This window comes from Perca flavescens, chromosome 1 (assembly GCF_004354835.1).
Source record: "Perca flavescens isolate YP-PL-M2 chromosome 1, PFLA_1.0, whole genome shotgun sequence".
Lineage (NCBI taxonomy): Eukaryota > Metazoa > Chordata > Actinopteri > Perciformes > Percidae > Perca > Perca flavescens.
This window is the reverse complement of record NC_041331.1, coordinates 16,412,720-16,431,220: the sequence shown is the minus strand read 5'-3', so window position 1 is coordinate 16,431,220 and position 18,501 is coordinate 16,412,720. Positions and strand designations below refer to the sequence as shown.

The following is an 18,501-nucleotide window of genomic DNA, read 5'->3' as shown; positions in this document are numbered from 1 at the left end:
TTGATTCACAGTGGACTCAGACCATGAAAAAGCCTCTTTTCCTCCAACCTTTCATACAGACAAAGAGCTGCCGCATCTCCACTCCATGTGAGAATCACAGCTTTGAATCTGCATGTGGGACAGAGGCACCCGGGCTAAAAACAAACACTCACCATGAATGAATATATACATTTGCTTTATACTGATTGTCCTCTCATACAAACACTGTGAAAGGCCAGCATACGGTTGTGAGGACCGGCTACTCGCGAGACATTAGAGGGAGATCAGGGAGAGCATCTATTAATGTATTCTTTTTAAAAACTGCTACCTAGTGGACCGTGAATTGAGCCCTTTCATTGGAGCCCATCTCATACTTGTGTGAAATGAGGTGAAAATAAGCAGACCTAAAAGAGAAGGCTTTGCAGGAAGTCTTTCCGAATGTCTGTGGAGGTTTGCTGAGGTGACCCAAACAAATCAGCTTTTGAAGGGAGTCAAGGGTGAATTCAGTGCACTGGGAAACAAACACACACGCAGGCTACTCTCGCTGTCAGCGGATATGCATGTCAGAACTCGTGCTGTCAGTTTCTCATTGCGATGCTTTTATCACGTGTTTCACTGCCTTCTGGGCATTGCACTTTGCAGGAATATGCTTGTCCCTGGACAGCCAGCTGTAAGCACAACATACTACCACCTATCAGACTATGCACACACAGACAAAAGACACACACTCACAAGGAATAACGACAAACCCTGTTGCATTTTTAAGTTTGATTCTAAACTCAAAATATTCATGACAATTAGGGTAGCTAAATTCCGGGAATTTTCCAAGTTGGAAACTTTCCATGGGAATTAACGAGAATATATGGGAATTAACGGGAATTAATGGGAATAAACTGGATATTTTTAATACTGCTTGTTATAATACTGTTAGTCTATAACAGGGAACTTAAATGTAGTTGAAAAAAAAACATCTTGCAGCATAATCTTGGTTAAAACAACCTGATTTAATGCAACTTCAGTTGAATGTCCTCCCTATATTCGTCAATGGCATGCACGCACGCAGTACAGGCTACTACAGCATCAGTATAGGCTACTACATATAGCCCATTTGTTCTTGATAGGCTGGAAACAATAGACAGCGCTGATGGTTAGCTTAGCACGCATATAACCATAACCATAGTAAATCAAAGGCAACATGCTAGCTACCTTCATATGTTAAGCTAAAGGTCATTTGCTGCATTTGAGCCCAAGGATTACATCCAGTCAAGTAAGTTTTGATTATATTACTGAGGTAATGAGCTATGGTTTTAATTGAACTAGCAAATATTAATTCAAAATGCTACCTAAATGACAAATGCTACCTAGCCAGTACATCAGATATGCTAGCTAAACTGAAGTAACATCAAACAACATGTTTATATTTATGATTGTATGAGATGGCGTTTGTATGAATTACCCAACATTTCCAGTTAATTCTCGTAAATTCCCATTAATTCCCATAATTTCCATTTAATTCCCATAATTTCCATTAATTCCCATGAAAGTTTCCAAATTGGAATGTTTCCAAAATTCCCCAGCTTAACTTTCCATGGAAAGTTTCCGGAAATTTACCAGAAAATGTCTGCCCCTTTGCAACCCTAATGACATTTAATCCATTCTGAGGAACATAACAAACTAAATGGCACCTCTATCTGCAGCAGAGAACTGTTGCATGGAAGGGCATCTGTGTGCTGCATATTTATCAAAGTGACAGCAGGCATCAGGGATACCGGGGCTCCAACATAACCACTTACTCACTAATGGCTTACACAGCCACGGATCATTATCCCTCACAGCGAAGCACAGCACAACACAACACTGAGCTGCACAGCACCATGCTGCACGACAACCTCCTCAGTCCCGGCATTACATTGGTTTGACTGCAGTGTGAAGTATGTAGGAGGTTGATTAGATATTCTTTCCAGAATGCTTCTTCAGTTTCAGCATCAACATGTTTACATGGATTACTTGTAAGTTTGACAGTTTGAAGTTACAAGTTCTACTGTATATTTAAGTGTTCAATTCTGGAATGCCATAATTAAACGATTCAAGTTTCGGCCATCATCGATTATTAAAGTTGCCCTCATCAAAGTAATTACTAAGCCAAACAGGTCAAGACATGTGATGATCAGTTAAGTTTTAAACCAGCCAAATGTTTTGCCATTACCTAAATTACTTGTTTTGGAAGTGAATAAGTGGAACAACTGAAATGTTGGCAAAAATCTGTCATTGCAAAGATAAAATACTAAGAGCCAAATTTAATTTTTGTGTTCTTTTCCACATATGTTTAGCTAACTGGAGGGTTTGTTGAGTGCTTCTAATTCTTACTCTTACGTTTCTGGATCTCAGCAATTAACTAAGGAAAATACATTTTGTCCCGTCACAAGCGGACAACATTAATGATGGATGCATTCCATTTAAGGTGAGCCAATTCCAGGTCTGTGGTATTGTGCGTGCTCACTCCCTGACATGACTTACCAGGAGAGGCCTGTACTATGAATCAAGTTCAACATGCCCTGGATTTATTTCAGTTACCCGGCTTCATCTAACCTAACAACCGCGGTCCCGCATAAGCTGTGTCACGACGGGGGTTACCAACTAGTTCAATCAACCCAGGGTTTCCCAATCCAGCGACGCGCGCGTTCACATAAAAGAGGCGGTGTTTGCAGAGCATGACCAATCGCAAACATCTACCAGAGCCGCATATTTTACATAAGAAGAGCAAACTATAATTCTACATAAATATGAAGAACACAGACACGGTTTTACATGCAAAACGCAGGAAGGAAAGCTGGCAAAAAAAAATGACGCTGTTATGCATAAATCACAACGCTTATCAATATCACTTCCCCATCAGTCAGGCACAAGATCTGATCATAATTACACTTTTGCTTTCCATAAACTGTCGTTGCTTTAGCATATTATATTATTAGTTGCAACCCTGGCAGTGGTAAGCAATCGTGAGAGAAAATTAAAAATATAAAAACATAATTCAAACCGATGTGCACATTGGCAACACACGGCTCAAGAAGCCGACAAATAGCTTATACATAATTCCACCTGCTGAAAATATATATATCATAAAAAATACCCACCGGGGAATGTTTTATTTTTTTTCAAAATATATTTATTGAAGGAATTGTTTGTACAGGGGTTATACAGGATAAAGACACAGAGTCTCTGGGTTTTCTGAAAGTTTAAGCAACAGCGCAACAAAAGCCTACAAAGCCTATGCCACCCCAACCCCCACCCCACAGAACAAATTTTTAAATTAAAAATATCAATAAAAGTAAAAAGAAAATAAATAAAAAAGCCAGCAGAGAGGAAAAATGAAATGATGACAGTCAACATAGTGCACGGGACAAATTCATTGAAAAAAGAAAGAGAAAAGCTGCATACTCAAGTGCTAGGGGTATCACCCTGGCCATTATTTGTCTTACACGCTTCTGACCATTTGACCAGCAGAGGATCACAGCATGCACAGAACATGCAGGTGAATGGTTCCAGCAATCCTACTGCTCCGAATAAGTGACAAAATAACGCCAACATGTTGCTATTTACATGTCGTGATTTGTCGAGTCACAGCGTGTACAAAAAACAACGTAACATGAGACACAGCCGTCTTCTAACTGTAAACAAACCGGGAACTATATTCTCAGGCGGAAGAATATAGTACTTGGGCGGAGTGATATGCTCGCAGCAAGCTTGTCTAAGAATATAATTCCCGGTTTGTTTACTGTTAGAAGACGGCTGTGTCTCATGTTACATTGTTTTTTTGTACACACTGTGACTATACAAATCACAACATGTAAATAGGAACATGTTGGCGTTATTTTGTCACTTTTGTCACAATTCGGAGCAGTATGCTAGTTAGAACCAGCAGGATCTGTGCTGGGCTAAGCTAATGCTAGAACCGTCAGGCAGCGTTACAGCTAGAGATGGCCCGATACCATTTTTTGCTTCCCGATACCGATTCCGATACCTGAACTTGTGTATCGCCCGATACCAAGAACCGATCCGATACCAGTGTGTCATATATTTTATTATGTTTTAACAGCTGTATACTACTATCCCTGTATGGATGTGATATTATTTCTATCTTTGTGAAACATGAACAAACACAAACCATGAACGCCACAGAACTTTCTTTTATTGTCCACTTTGACAGTCAGTTATAACAGAAAAAGAACATAAATAATCTATTTTAACATAGATTTTCTTTAGGGCTTTATTACGTGGTATCGGATCGGTGCATTAACTCCAGTACTTCCCGATACCGATAACAGCGTTTTAGGCAGTATCGGAACATCTCTAGTTACAGCACACACGGAGATGAGAAGGGTATGTATTTACTTGTCTTATAGTGAATAAGCTAAATTCCCAATAAGTCGGCGTGTTCCTTTTAAGAACTGCAATAATTCTATCCAGAATTCCCTTCCAAACTGATGCTGAAAATGCTAAGTTCCTGCTCCCAATCATTCTTCAACTTTACAGTGGACACTCCTTCATGGGCCAGAAGGCTACCAGGGAGGAAACTGTGCCTCTGCTTCCTGGTATGAGGCGTCTGACTCCTAATTTCCACCGGTTGCGGAACGGCTGCGGACCTGCTCCGCTCTGTGCTGTGTTTTCAAGGTGTAGTACAAGGAAAGGAAGGAAATATGATCCGCCGTGAGCACGGTGTATTTTATTTTGAAAATTAACCAGATGTTTTAGTTTTTTTCTGTGATCGACTTCCTGTCCCACACAGTCTGAATTGTGCTGAAATGCTGCGGAGCTCTAACCTGACTCCGCCAGATGGATTGCTTCGCATTTGCTCGGCATATCCATCTGGGAACTTTCCGTTGGAGAACTTTTGGGAAGGGGCAAAAATACTGGTTAGCTGATTAGATGAACCATCTGTCTACCACCTATGTTGGTGATAGACGGGCCAAATCCACCAATCAGATCCACGAAGCGTATGAAAATACAACCACAAGCCCGCCCCTGCTGCTGCAGGCAAAGCATAGCTCGTTAGCTCCTGCAAGCAAGCAACATGTCGGTAAAGGATATTTGCCGTTTGTGTAACGAGAATTTAGGAATAAAACAGGGGCGATTCTAGGATCTGACCTTTGGGGGTGCTCAGCCCCTAATGAAAAAGTTGATAGCAGTTAAGCTAGGGGGGTTTGGGGGCATGCTCCCGTAAGATTTTTTTTTTTTTAACCCTTAAATCATGACTTCTTGTGAGTTTTGGGGAAAGAAATAGACAGATTGAGATATGCAATTATGACAAACTATCAACAGATTCAAGGCATCTGCTGAAAAAAAAAGATGGAAACTACAAAGCATGATTATTGCAGCACACATACCCAGGGGTGTTGGACTGGGGGGGGAAGGGGACTGAGTGCCCAGGGCCCTCATGTGAGGAGGGCCCAAAAATATGCTAGAATTTATAGCTTTGGCTGCAGGGAGGGGCCCATAGAAAATGCCTTTCACAGGGCCCAGAATTTGGAGCTACACCCCTGCACATACCTTGAATGGTAAAATAAGCCTTAACATATTTTTAGACAAGATTATTCATGTTTTTTTCTGCTGTTGATTTTCAACTTTTTCATCTAATCTAATAATGCCTCTGAACCAGTTGGGGAAAACACAACATCTCTTTTTCTTAAGAGCCTAGTCCTCCATGAAATGCATATGTAAATATAATGTGAATGGAATGTTTTAAATGTTTTTGCCCGTATAATATATGTCCACTTTCTCACCTGGTTCTTCCAGGTCCCTCTCTTTGTCCATCCTTCTTTCTCTCTCCCCATCCTTCTCTCTCTCTCCCCATCTTCCTCTCTCCTTCTATCTCCTTCCCTCCGTCCTATCACTGACAATCACATGCAAAACATTTTGTAATCAACTAGAAAATAATCTTCAAATAAAAGAGAAAATAAAACACAGTAGTCCTACTATATACATGTCTTATAGGCTACCTAGCCATTTTCTCACTTTGTTCATCTTGCTCTCTCTGCCCTTCTCCCTCTCTATTCTCCTCGCTCCTTTGTGCTGTCAACCAGAAGGCAAATGTAATCAACTAATCAACAGAGAATGCATTGTGTAGGCTACCAAAGTAGAGCTGATGAAGGTCCTGCTACTCCCGAAAACATGTATTTTCGCTTTTTTCTTTTATTTGAGCCGCTTGAGTAACTTTTTTTCATTTTGGCGTTTAGACCATTGACATAACAGAAAGGTTTAGACCGTTTAGACTCGTCTTTCTCCCTCTCTGTGTACTTCCCATTTCTCCTGTCACCGTTTGTTTATCTTTGGCGGCGCATTGTGGGACGGACTAGTCCATTTCATTGTGAAAGTAGGGGGTGCTGACATCTCTCAGCAAGCAGGGCGCCTGCAGCTGCTGGGGGTGCTGATCTGCCAATTCCCCACACAGTGAAATGATAGAAAACAGAAAAACGCTTCGCGGCACAGAGGATTATTTATATATTTTTTTAAGTTAAGTGGCTGCCCGGTTCGCCCGTGCCAAAAACCGCCACTACTTTGAGCACTAAACGATCTCACATTATCACAATAAGGACTTTATTTTCAGGGGTGCTGAGATGATATTTAGGGGTGCTTCAGCACCCCTAAAAATAGCCTAGCGCCGCCTATGGAATAAAAGACACCATTTCAGGTTCCTGGACCATATTCCAAATGAAGGATCCAAGAGAAAAAAAGCATTAGCGAGTGGCGAACAGAATTGGGGCTACCGCTGTCTGAAAATACTGGTTAGCTGATTGGATAAACCATCTGTCTATCACCACCTAACCCACCTCAAAACCAACGCTGATTGGCCCGGTCGTTTGGCTAACGGCTCCAAATTTTCTCTAGAAGCTCTGTGTATCTGCTCCGGAGGGCTGCAGATCGCCAGAGCTGGGACGCAGTCGGAACATAGCCGTTCCGCAGTAAGTGGAAATACACACATTGACTTTAATGGAAACCTATTGACTCCGCCGCCGTTCCGGAGCCGTTCCGCAACCATTCCGCAACCGGTGGAAATTAGGAGTGAGACTGTCCAGTGTATTGTGTTTGAGCATATGTTCGTAGCATGGTATATGAGTTCTGATATAATGCCTGATCTGGAGGAACCTGAATAAGTGTGTGGATGGTAAGTCATATGTCTGTTGGAGCTGTTGAAATGACATTAGGTTGCCTTCAAGGTACAGATCCTGTATGAAAAAAATATTTTTGGCTTTCCAGTTGGAAAAGGCTGGATCCATCAAAGCAGGGGGAGAAAGCATGATTGTGACAGATTGGACTATCTATGTAAACTAATGGCAAGTCATGAAAAGATTGAATTTGTTTCCAAATTTTTAAGGAGATTAATTGGAATTTTCATATAAAGAGGTGTCTTTATTTTTGCTGGGTTGGAGGTGGCCCCACATGAAGATATTTCTATCTGGAGCCAAGAGGGTACATCTTCTTGATTGAAGTGGGCCATCGGCAAACCATTACGCCAGTGAAGTATAGTGTTCAAATTGACGACCCAGTAATAAAGCTTAAAGTTTGGTAAAGTGAAGCCTCCTTCTGCTCTACACTTAGACAGGTGCTTTTTGGGTATTCTGGTTAACTTATTGTTCCAAATAAAGGAGGATACGATAGAGTCCACATTTTTGAAGTAATAGAGCGGAATAAAGACAGGGATGCTCTGGAAAATGTATAAGAATCTAGGAAGGACAACCATTTTTATGGCGTTGATGCGACCAACCATAGAAATGGGCAGTGTGTTCCAAAATTGGATGTTTCAATTGTTGTATTTTTGATACCCAGTTACTGTTGAGAAGTTTCTCATGCTCCGGTATCGCAATGAAACCCAAAGTTTTGAATTGGTCTCTTGCTATTTTAAATGGAGCGGTGCATAGGTAACTATGGTCCACCAAGTCAGATATGGGCATTAGCTCGCTCTTTCCCAAATTGATCTTATAGCCAGAAAAACTGCCAAAGGTGTCAATAAGCTGTAATAATGGTGGGATGGATGTTTTGGGGTGTGAAAGAAATAGTGTGATGTCATCTGCAAAAAGGGATATCTTATTCTCTATATCATGAAGTTTAATTTGACAGTCTAATTTGACTGGCTAGGGTTTCAATGGCTAGGTTGATTAGATAAGGAGAACACGAACATCCCTGGCAGACACCCCTGTGGAGACAGAATGGTTGGGAGATGTCGTCGTTTGTAAGTATTGAGGCTTGAGGGTGTGCATAGATCATTTCTGTCCAATTAATAAAGTCTGGACCAAAGCCAAAGTATTCCAGGGAAGTCAGCATGTACCTTCATTCAATATAGTCCAAAGCCTTTTCGGCATCTAATGCAAAACCACAGACTCCTCCTTATGGTTGAAGTATACATGTCTACCCGGGACAAAGTTGGTCTGGTCGGGTGTATCAAACTGGCTATGTTTTTACAGAGTCTGTTGACAAATACTTTGCGGAGTATTTTTGTTTCCATTTGGAGGAGAGATATTGGACAATAGGATGACATTTCCAAAAGATCCCTATCCTTTTTAAGGATTAGGGCAATGTTAGCACTGTACAGTGACGGAGGTAGCCCTGTGGTTTTCTTGGAATGAGTGAACATGCGCAGTAGCAATGGGGCAAGATTAAATGAGAATCTCTTATAAAGTTCAATGGTGAACCCATCGGGGCCAGGAGGCTTTATTATTAGGAAATTGAGAAATAATAGTTTGGATCTCCTCCAGGGTTATGGCAGCATCCATCGCTTTAGCCACTGCTTTGTCTAGTGTGGGGAGTTGGTTGTTCTCCAGAAAATCATTCATTTTCTGTGAATCAGCAGATTTGACTTTAGAATGGTACGTGTCCTCATAGAATGAAGCAAAAACTTTGTTTATCTTGACTGGATCTGTTGTTAGGTGACCTTGATGGTCTCTAATTTTATTAATGGAGCGTGTAGCCTGCGAGTGTCACAGCTGCCTTGCAAGGAGTCTATGAGGCTTGTCACCCAGCTCAAAGTAATTTTGTTGTGTTTTAGCAAGTAATAGGCCAACTCTTTGAGAAAGGATGGTATTCATATTTTAAGTTGCTAATTGTTGTGTAAAAGAGTGGCATCATTGGGGTTATGTTTATAAAAATGTTCTTGAAGAGAAAGCTCTTGTTCTATATGTTTGAGTCTACTGCCTTCCGTTCTCCTTTTACTGGAAACATAAGCTATGACATGTCCCCTGATAACAGCCTTTAGCGTTTCCCACAGGATGGAGTTATTGACATCACCTGTATCATGTGTTCTTGTAGGAAGTCAGTGAACTGATCATCTGACAGTAGCGTGTTGTCAGTCGCCACTGATTACGTCCAGCTCTAACCTCCCCCATTGTCAGTACCATGGCCAAAGGTGCATGGTCAGATATTACAATAGGTTGGTATGTTACTGTTTCCACTAATGATAACAATTTAGAGTCCAATAAAAAAGTCATAATGACTTATGTACTGGAGAAAAGAAGGAATAGTCCCTCACAGTTGAATGCTTCAGCCTCCAAATATCAACTAGATTGAGGTTCTCAGCCAAAGTGTTTAAGCAAATGCAGGAGTTCGGTTTTTGGAAAATTGCTTGTCTAGAAGAGGATCTAACACGCAGTTGAAGTCTCTTCCAATTATGACATTAGTACTGGATATGTCTGGAATCGAGTTAAAAACTTTCTGAAAAATATCAGGGTTGTCAAAATTAGGTGCATACAGGTTGACAAGTGTTATTGGGACAGGGGGGGGTCGCAGATAGAAATTTTGACGCACGGAAAGAACACGCACTTTTGATAGCCCCGGTGATGGTGAACGTAAACTCCCATGCTATAAACAACTGCACCACAACATAGACTTATAAAAAAAATGAATAAATCATCAGAGCCAGCAACTCCATAATATAATATTCTGAAGTAGCCAAACTTACTGTACCTACACTCCCTCCTGCAGCATTGGTCTCCATCTCTGTTACTTCTGGTAATCCACATTCAGACCCACAGCATGCTTGTTGTTCTGTGTTGGTTAGTTCCAATAGTTAGTTCCATAGATTATCGTTATCCATGTCTATCTCTTCATCCTCCTCTTGCTCGTTTAGTTCTTCCTCTTCGTCATATTCCTCACTGTCCTGTCTTTCTGCCTGGTGTGCTGGCTCAGCTGTGTCGCTAACATGTTAGCTGTATTAGCGCTAATGCTAGCTGAAGCTGCTTTTGAGTTTAAAAACAAATCAGTCAGTTTGCAGCATTTTTCAACATCAGCCAACAGTGCTCTCTTATATTTCTCTCTCTTTTTCTCTGCCCCCACCCCCCTTTGTGTTGCTTGATGCCTCGATTAATATTTTTGTCAACAACTTCCAACCACCACACTGACGCAGACCATAGACACATAAAGACGCAGACGCGGTCTACTCGGCTCTACTTGATTCTGTCTTGAAATTCCCAGAAGGCATTGCGTCATTTTAACTTTTGCAAACAAATATAATAAAAGAAATGCAGGTAGATTTGTTTATTTCAAACCATGCACGTTTACATTTTTGAACATCTGATCTGAATAAATAATTTTGTTACAAAACAATACATACTGATGTAAACGTTTGTGACTGTAGAGGGTAACCATGACTGTGATATTAAGAGACTCATATGTGGTATAAATACAAATCAGGTTACATAACTAGCAAGTATGAAGGATTTGGATACATTTGGCTATCGTTTAGCAAAAGAACTTTGTAGTTTGCAGTTTAGAAGTAAGTGGCCGCATGGCTGTGACAATCATGCGGCTCTCTGATTGGCCGGCCGGCCCGTGAGGGCCCGCGGCCCCTCTGGCATCTGCCCAAATTCCAGATTACCAGTCCGTCACTGGTGGTATAACACACATATAGAGACGACCTGTTAAGCACTTACATGTAGCTTATTGAACAGATATATGAGCTGTGTAGCCTACAGGACCAAACTGTTGCCCATTTAAAAGTCAAACTCACGGCAGGTAGGATAGTTAGCCTCCTAATGGGCTACGACGCCCAGAGACTGGGCTGTGGCACAGCTGTGAACGTCTGAAAAGCTCCATCTACACGTCAGGCTGTGGTTGGCGATATGAGGACACAAACTCTTGAGCTTCCTGGGGGAAGAAAAGCCGTTTCTTGCCTTCGTTTTTAAGTGTTTTGAGACCAAGGTTGTAGAGCTCTCTCATGACGTCCCGATATTCAGACCGCTGGTTCAACACGTCGGGGCTGTAATCTTCAAAAATGTGAATTGGATCACCACGATACCGGAATCTACCCCTCATCTTGCGGGATTCACGTACCACCAGGTCTCGAGTTTGGAACTTGTGAAAGCAGATGACGACTGAGCAGGGTTTCTCGCCCGGGCCTGGCTTGGAGGTGAGGGCCCGATGGGCACGGTCTAATTCTGGCGTTGAAGTAAGAACTTGTTCCCCCAAAACTTCCACCAAGAGACCGTTGGGTTGAACCTGAAGTTACCTCGTTAACGTCAAATCTTGCTTCGTAGTACAAGCCTCAGGAGCTATTGTTGATGTTATTATTTCCACCTGTGCATTTCCTGTTTTGACAAGTCAAAAATGTTTGCCGTGAAAGTGGTCCATGATGGCTAAAACTACAAAATAAAATGTTGTAATAAACAAAAAATATCCTTTAACCATTTCCTGTCATCCTGATGGTGACAAATAAAAAGTGTGACTTCATAACTAATCAGATTATTCAGGGAATTCAGATCTAAAACTGTATCAATGCTGCTGTCTTGTCATGTAGTATAGATGAGCAGATGTAAACCTTTTACATCAAAATTGTTAATGCAGCAGTTTCTGAATATAATCCACAATACATGATGTGTATAGTTTTTTCTTCTTCTGCTGTTTCATAAACAACAATGCACCACTCCAGGCTGTCTCTCATTCTTACACAACAGCTCCAACTGGACAATACCGACCATGCACATCAACACACACAAAGATGCCAAACCAGGCACTTAGTCATGGTTCTATCTCAAAATATCGTCTTTTTTGAGTGCTATAGTAATTCATGTGTTTTAGTTGAATTTCTTCATGTTTTTGTTAGTTTGATACCCTGTTAACAAAGTAAAGGCATTCAATTATAACAGCAATAACACATGTTATTCTGACAGAAAAGAACCGTGCTTTTCAAAGGAAATAAGATAGTGAGCAGTAAAGTTGATTACAACTCCCTTTATAGCTGACTATGCAGCCGTTAATAGTTTCTTATGGCAGAAATAAAAATGCTAAATATGTCAGCCAAACTATAATTGATCCATAACATCATAAGATCTGTTTCTGTACTGTAGGTAGGTGCAAAAAAACAAGATTTAGTGTCCCATTTAAAATGTAATATTTAGCTTACATTCATAAGCTGTTCTTCTTTGTGGTTAGGATTGAGAGTCAGCTTCTGAGTAAAAGAGGTAAAAGAGAGGGACTGTCATGGACATTGAGAATGGGCTTGACCCAGTAAAATCATTTTGATTTGTGAGTTGTTGGAACAGGTGAAAGAGGGACTGGGTGTGCCTAACAGGTAGATTGATGCAGCGGTAGTGACAGTGTAAGACATATAGGAACAATGAAAATGGAGAGAGACTGGCAATGCCCCATCTGTTTGCTACAGGCGAAGGAAATAATGATAGATTCATTGTTCAGTCAATTAGAATTCAAAGAGACAGCGGGGGAGAGAGAGGGAGGGCAGGAAAGAGAGAGAGAGATTGTGGCGTGTTGAAGAGCCCCTGTGAAGAGAGTGTGATTTCACAGGCCAAGTGTGAATGGCTAACACGGCTGAGTGAGGGAGGTGAGAGCAGAGCCTGAGGTGAGAGAGGGATGGTCTGTTGGAGGAAAGAGCTGCTGGTTGATGGGTTGGAGGATCAGGGCTGAGGAGACGAGCAGGGCTGAGGCTAAGACCATGTCATGCTAACACTTTTTTTTCATCATTTTGGCTTTCCATTCACACTAAACTGGAGTTTTCAAAAAAAGTGCATAAGGGAGTGAATTTGACTATGTTTTGACTGCCTCTAACTTTCTATAATTGCTGATATATAGACAATAACATAATACAGCAACTATTTAATGTCACAAGTCACGTTATCATTAATGTTGTCTGGTACAAGTATAAAAGTTATTTGATCAAGGGTTTTAATGCAGTAATTGTGACTTTTGTTGTGTCCGAACATTTTCACTACATTTTCCTATTAGTCTACCTCGATGTGACTGTGGACAGGACATGAATCAGGAAAGATGTTGTGAAGCTGAAAGACTTTTCCACTGCATGGTACAGCTCAAATCCACTCTACTTGACTCGCTCTTTTGGTTTTCCATAGAGAGCCGAAGTCACGCCCTTCTTTCGAAAAAATATGAACGGGAGTGAATGGGGAAAGACAAATTATTTTTTTATCCCGTTTAAATTGAGCCATGAATTACACCATAGGCGTAGATTTTGGTGGGGACACATTTCGTCATGAGTCATTTTGTACCCACCACTTTTTTTTAAAACCTCGAGCTCAATTTAGTTAAAAAAATAAAGTTCATAACACATAGGCCTATAATTCGTGAACGACAGATGCCAACAAATCCACAAAAAGCTCTATCCCCCCCACAGGACAGGTACAGACAAAGCCGCTCTGCTGGGGACCTTATAGGACATATGAGAACCGTGGGGAGTCAATCCACAGCCGCTCCGCTGCCCTGCTGAAAATGTGAAGCAGAAATGCTTAATGTCAGATAACGTCCATAATAATAGGACTTTGGGTTAGATTTTTGACAGTTTTCAGTGGTTATGATGAGCAATATGAGAGACAAATGTGGTGATCATTGATTGCTGTTTAGGTAGTCCTGCTACATTCAACCACGCTAAGCTTTTTCCTTATAGGCTCTAATGAAGCAGAAACGCTTATTAGATAACGTCCATAATAATAGGACTTTTCCAATTTAACGGGAAAGAGAGGAGCAACAGTGATTAGGAGCATCTTCAGCCAGAGGACATTATTTCTTCAGCTTCTTCTTGCGTTTTCACCCCGATGGGAGGTGTGCTAATAACATTGCAGCAGGTGAATTTGTCGTGCTATTAACGTCATCGCTACACTATGTCTTAGTAATTAATTAAACTGCTTTGTTTTCTTTTTACCATGGCTATATGACGCTTTCTGCAGAATGGATTTCAAGGACTTGCGTGCCGATTAATGGCCTCCAATGTTTATATTTTTTCTGCGAATCTTTAAATTAACATGTCCTAAACATGAGTTGAATTTGCACCGCAGCGCCGCCACGCCTTGATGCTTGCGTAGTTCGCACTCTGCATTAAACCACGTTAAGCGTTGTAGAATGCCTGTCTAATGGTTTTTGAAAACTTAAGGCTTCTTCATAAAACGTGTCGGACATCACCACATTTTTTAATACATTTTTATTAATTTACATTAGTAATCTACAGGACAGCGTCTTTCAAAACATGAAAAAGAGAAAAGAAAATGAATATCATTGTACCCAGCACTTCTGGAAATGCACTTCCAAATGCGTCTCTGTCCCCACCACATTTCAAACCAAACTGACGCCCATGAATTACACATATGATGTTCATCAGTTTAATAGATAATGTTGCAAGTCAAGAAAGTCTCAGTTTATTGTTAAACTGTTGAAGTATAAGACTGTGAAAATACATAATTGGAAAGACTACACACTTCAAAGTGGCATGGGTGACATCTTACTCAAATGAGCAGTGGATCTCGCTTGTTCTTTTGCTTATCTGCTGAAAACACTTCACTGGATAAAACACACCAGGTAAGATAACGTTACATGTGTTGTGGAACAGAGCTAAGCTAGCTAGCTAGCGAGTAAGTTGAGCATCAAGCTAGGTGATGTAAATTGTGTGAGACGAGAGATGTAGTTCACTGAGTGGTTTCACACAAAACTAAGTGGTCATATGACAAACCTACGGCTAACTGAGACTTTCTTCGGTTGAAAAATTATCTTTTAAATTGACGAACATCATATTTGTACTCCATGGCTGAATTCAAAAGGGATCAAAAAATAATTTGCCTCTCACCGCTCATTACCGTTCATATTTTTTCCGAATTAAGGTCCCATGACGTCCACCAGAAGGGGAGGGACTTTGCCTCTCTATGGACAAAAGTTCCCTGGTATTTTTTTTTGTACCACCTCAGTCGAGGTTCTAAGTGAGCTGAGCCAATACTAGAAGGTGGAGTTAAAACACTGCAGACTACTGATTGGTCAAAGGGAACCGTTACTAGTGGGAAGCGCAGCTCCTTACAGGACGTTGAATGGTCCAAACGACTAGTGGCTTAGACACAAACACATTACTTAAAGCCTGACAAGATGGATTTTTGTCTGATCATGTGATCCTGTGATCCAGCTGCTGGGCAAGGTAAACCGTCAATTACTCACCGCAAAACTTACTGTACACTACTTACTCTATCCCGTACAATTAATGAAGGGCAGACGTTCCCCTGTTTGGTTGCCGATGAAAGGATTCAGCAAATGTCGCATTAAAGATGATGTCACAGCAGTTTCACGTGGCGTGGCTATGGTGATGCTGAGAATCCCGCCTACACTCAGGGGGTACTATCAGCAGGGGGGAAAAGTGAGTCGAGTCAAGTCGAACCATGCAGTACTTCCCAAGGGAAAAGGGACAAGGGGTGAGCAAAACAGTGTTAGAAGACGACGAGTAAGAATGGCGATGGGATGTTGGAACAGAGAGAAGTAACAGCCCAGCCCTGTTTCTGACAGCTGCTCTCCCAAACGACCACAGGAGGACCATAACAATATATATGCCTCCCTGCGGGGCGACTGTTTACACTCACTGCTGCCCTGCTCTGCAACAGTGGCACCTTATTGCTGGCGCAGCACTTCTCCGCCGAGACTGCCGGTGCTAATTCAATTAACCAGGCACTTTGTTAGGGCTCTGCATTACACATCTGTATGCAAATCGACTTGCTCACACAACGTATGAACTCTAAATAGTTACATTTTGCATGCTGTTGCACCACATATGGGTTTTCCTGTTATAAATGTAATCTGGTTGTAGCATGTATATTTAATACTGATTAATTTTTCATAGCCTCAACCACAGCAGAGAGAGAACCCGGATAGTGAAAAAAATACATTTAGTTGTGTTCCACAACAGGTCAGTAGGGCAAGGCATGTCTCTTACCCTCTCTTCCTTTACTTCCTCCAGTCACAGAGGGACTAAAGTTACACTAGCACTCTGTTGTTACGGGTCTTCAAGGTCCCAGATTGGTGGGCAGTGAGAACAGATTCCTTTCTGTGACCAATGGGCCTTGAAGAAAAGTGAAAAAGAGAAAAAGAGAAGGTGTAAATTAAAGTTGCAGAGGGAGGAACTTGAAATGATCTGAACTGTGTGAAAGCCAGCACTGATAAGAGGAGATATGACACACACTGAGTCACTAATGGGACTTGTCATGCTAATGATGGTTGAAGAGGATGGGGAAAAAGATATTTCAATATGGCCTTAAATATTTGAAATAGCTAAGATGCATCTGGTCAAGCAAATGCTTTGCATATTTTTTTCCATGAATTTGTCAAAAAAGACACTTTTCTTGTCTGTTAGTTTCAAATAAGAATAGTTCACAAATTGAAGAGTCTAGATGAACAAAAGCTTGCATTTAGCAGGTGAATGTGAGGGAGGTTTTTTTTGCTAACAGCTTGATTACCATGCCAACTTTCCAAGCTTGGCTGGTCATTGAGAATCTGAGTGTCACACATAAGGACTAGTAGGCACTCTAGGCAGTGTTGGACAACATGCTGCAGACCACCAGCACAGATGGACATCTTCATAATTGTGGCAATGCTTTCCTTTAATCTTGTCAAGCACGTGGCCTGCTTAGCTCAGTTGGTAGCGCAAACGTGCTTATAGAGGTTTATCCTCAATGCGGCAGCTGTGGGTTCAACTCCGACCTGTGGCCACAGGGGTGCAACTACCTACCCAGTGTCAGAGGGGTATGCAACAACAATTTTGCCCCCCCCCCCACAAAAAACATATAAATAAATAAATAAGTGTGCCCCCCCCGTTCTGATATGTTTACTACGTGCCCGCTGTCAGACATAGGCTAATTGTTATATTTTCCATCTCTGTCTGCACTATTTTTTCCCCAAAAAGGACACAATGAATAGGTTGGTCAACAGAACTTCAGACCATAGTGGACCTTTAGTTTTGTGTGGTCTAACTAATAGAACTCCTACCTGATGTCATCACTGGTCTCATCTCTACTTGATGCCATCGCCGACCTCATGTCTGTCTCATTCACTCCTTGCCTGTGCTCTTCTCCACTAAGACATATTGTCAAACAAACATTATGTATTAGTTTTTCCATAATATTAAGAAATTAAACTGCTGGTATCAAGTTGCTCCCCCTACACTTCCACCTAATGTTAGACCTAACCGTTGCCTTCCCCTGTCTTTCCTGATCCACCATCCTCACACCTGAATGAAATGAACTCACTGTTAAATATAGCAGCCTCAATTCAATTCTTAAATCAGCCTAGTGATGGCATCAGATAAGACAACTATTATGCAGTAAGGTTGTGCTGCTGTTTTTTGGGGATTTTAAAAAGTACAAATATGGAGAGCCACTTAGCACATAGACCTTTAAATAGAGAGAGAGAGAGAGAGAGAGAGAGAGAGAGAGAGAGAGAGAGAGATGTGACCCTGTAATTACAGCTTCCATGTCACCCAACAGATGTACAAATGTATAGGCCTAGCCTGTATGTCTGACAGCTAATGGTAACACAAAATATATTAATGATTCCATGGTAAACCAAAGTTATAGTATTAGTTATGTTTTCCAGATTCTTGTCATTTATTGTACATGCTACCTTATATTTTCCGGTTTTCAGCTCAGCAACCTCAGTTCTGCATATCCTAAGCTAGCCGTGAACCCCCATTCGGCTGCTACATTCCCAGTGTTAGCAAACGCTAGCTAGTCTGTTAACATGAATATTTGCAAGCCTCCAAGCACAGACGTCACACTTTAAATCCTACCTGTTGCCTTTCACCATCCACGTATTTAACTGCTGTTGCATCCATTGACATGCTATCTCCTTTTCCCTCTTTCTTTTTTGTATTTTTAGCCACCGACAGCTTTTTTGCTTTTTTCCACAGACGACAACTCACTACTGTACCTGTTCGCTCAGCATTGACGGCGCCCCCACTCGCGATATTACAAATCCTACTATGGCCACGCCAAGACCGGTCCCGCCCTTCAATAGCCCGGGTCTTGGCGTGGCCATAGTAGGGAGCGCCCATTGACATATATAAACGGGAGCGCCCCCCGCTCCCTCTTCTCATTTATGATGGAATATTATCAGACAGGGCGCCTACTCAAGCCTGTTAGTCCTCTACAATGTTATATAATAACATTGAGGAAATGCAGAAATGATTTAGAAACGCACAAAAGCAGCTACATATAGAAAACACCAAAACAAATATTTCTAACTTTTTTTTTTTTTTTACCATCGCCCCCA

The 18,501-nt window shown here is 41.4% G+C and overlaps 1 long non-coding RNA gene across 2 annotated transcripts in view; it reads right to left on the bottom strand.

Annotated features, from left to right (window-relative positions):
* LOC114556650 (uncharacterized) overlaps nt 1-18,061 on the bottom strand; it is a 45,229-nt gene extending 27,168 nt beyond the window's left edge. The window contains exons 1-2 of one of the 2 annotated variants that reach the window (XR_003692723.1): nt 18,020-18,061; nt 16,172-16,297 (exon numbers count right to left, since the gene is read on the bottom strand). This is a non-coding gene — a long non-coding RNA (uncharacterized LOC114556650). Of the gene's footprint in view, nt 1-16,171; nt 16,298-17,220; nt 17,263-18,019 lie in introns of those variants that run through there. The other variant, XR_003692720.1, reaches the window with a different exon arrangement.
* Nucleotides 18,062-18,501: the final 440 nt, after the last annotated feature.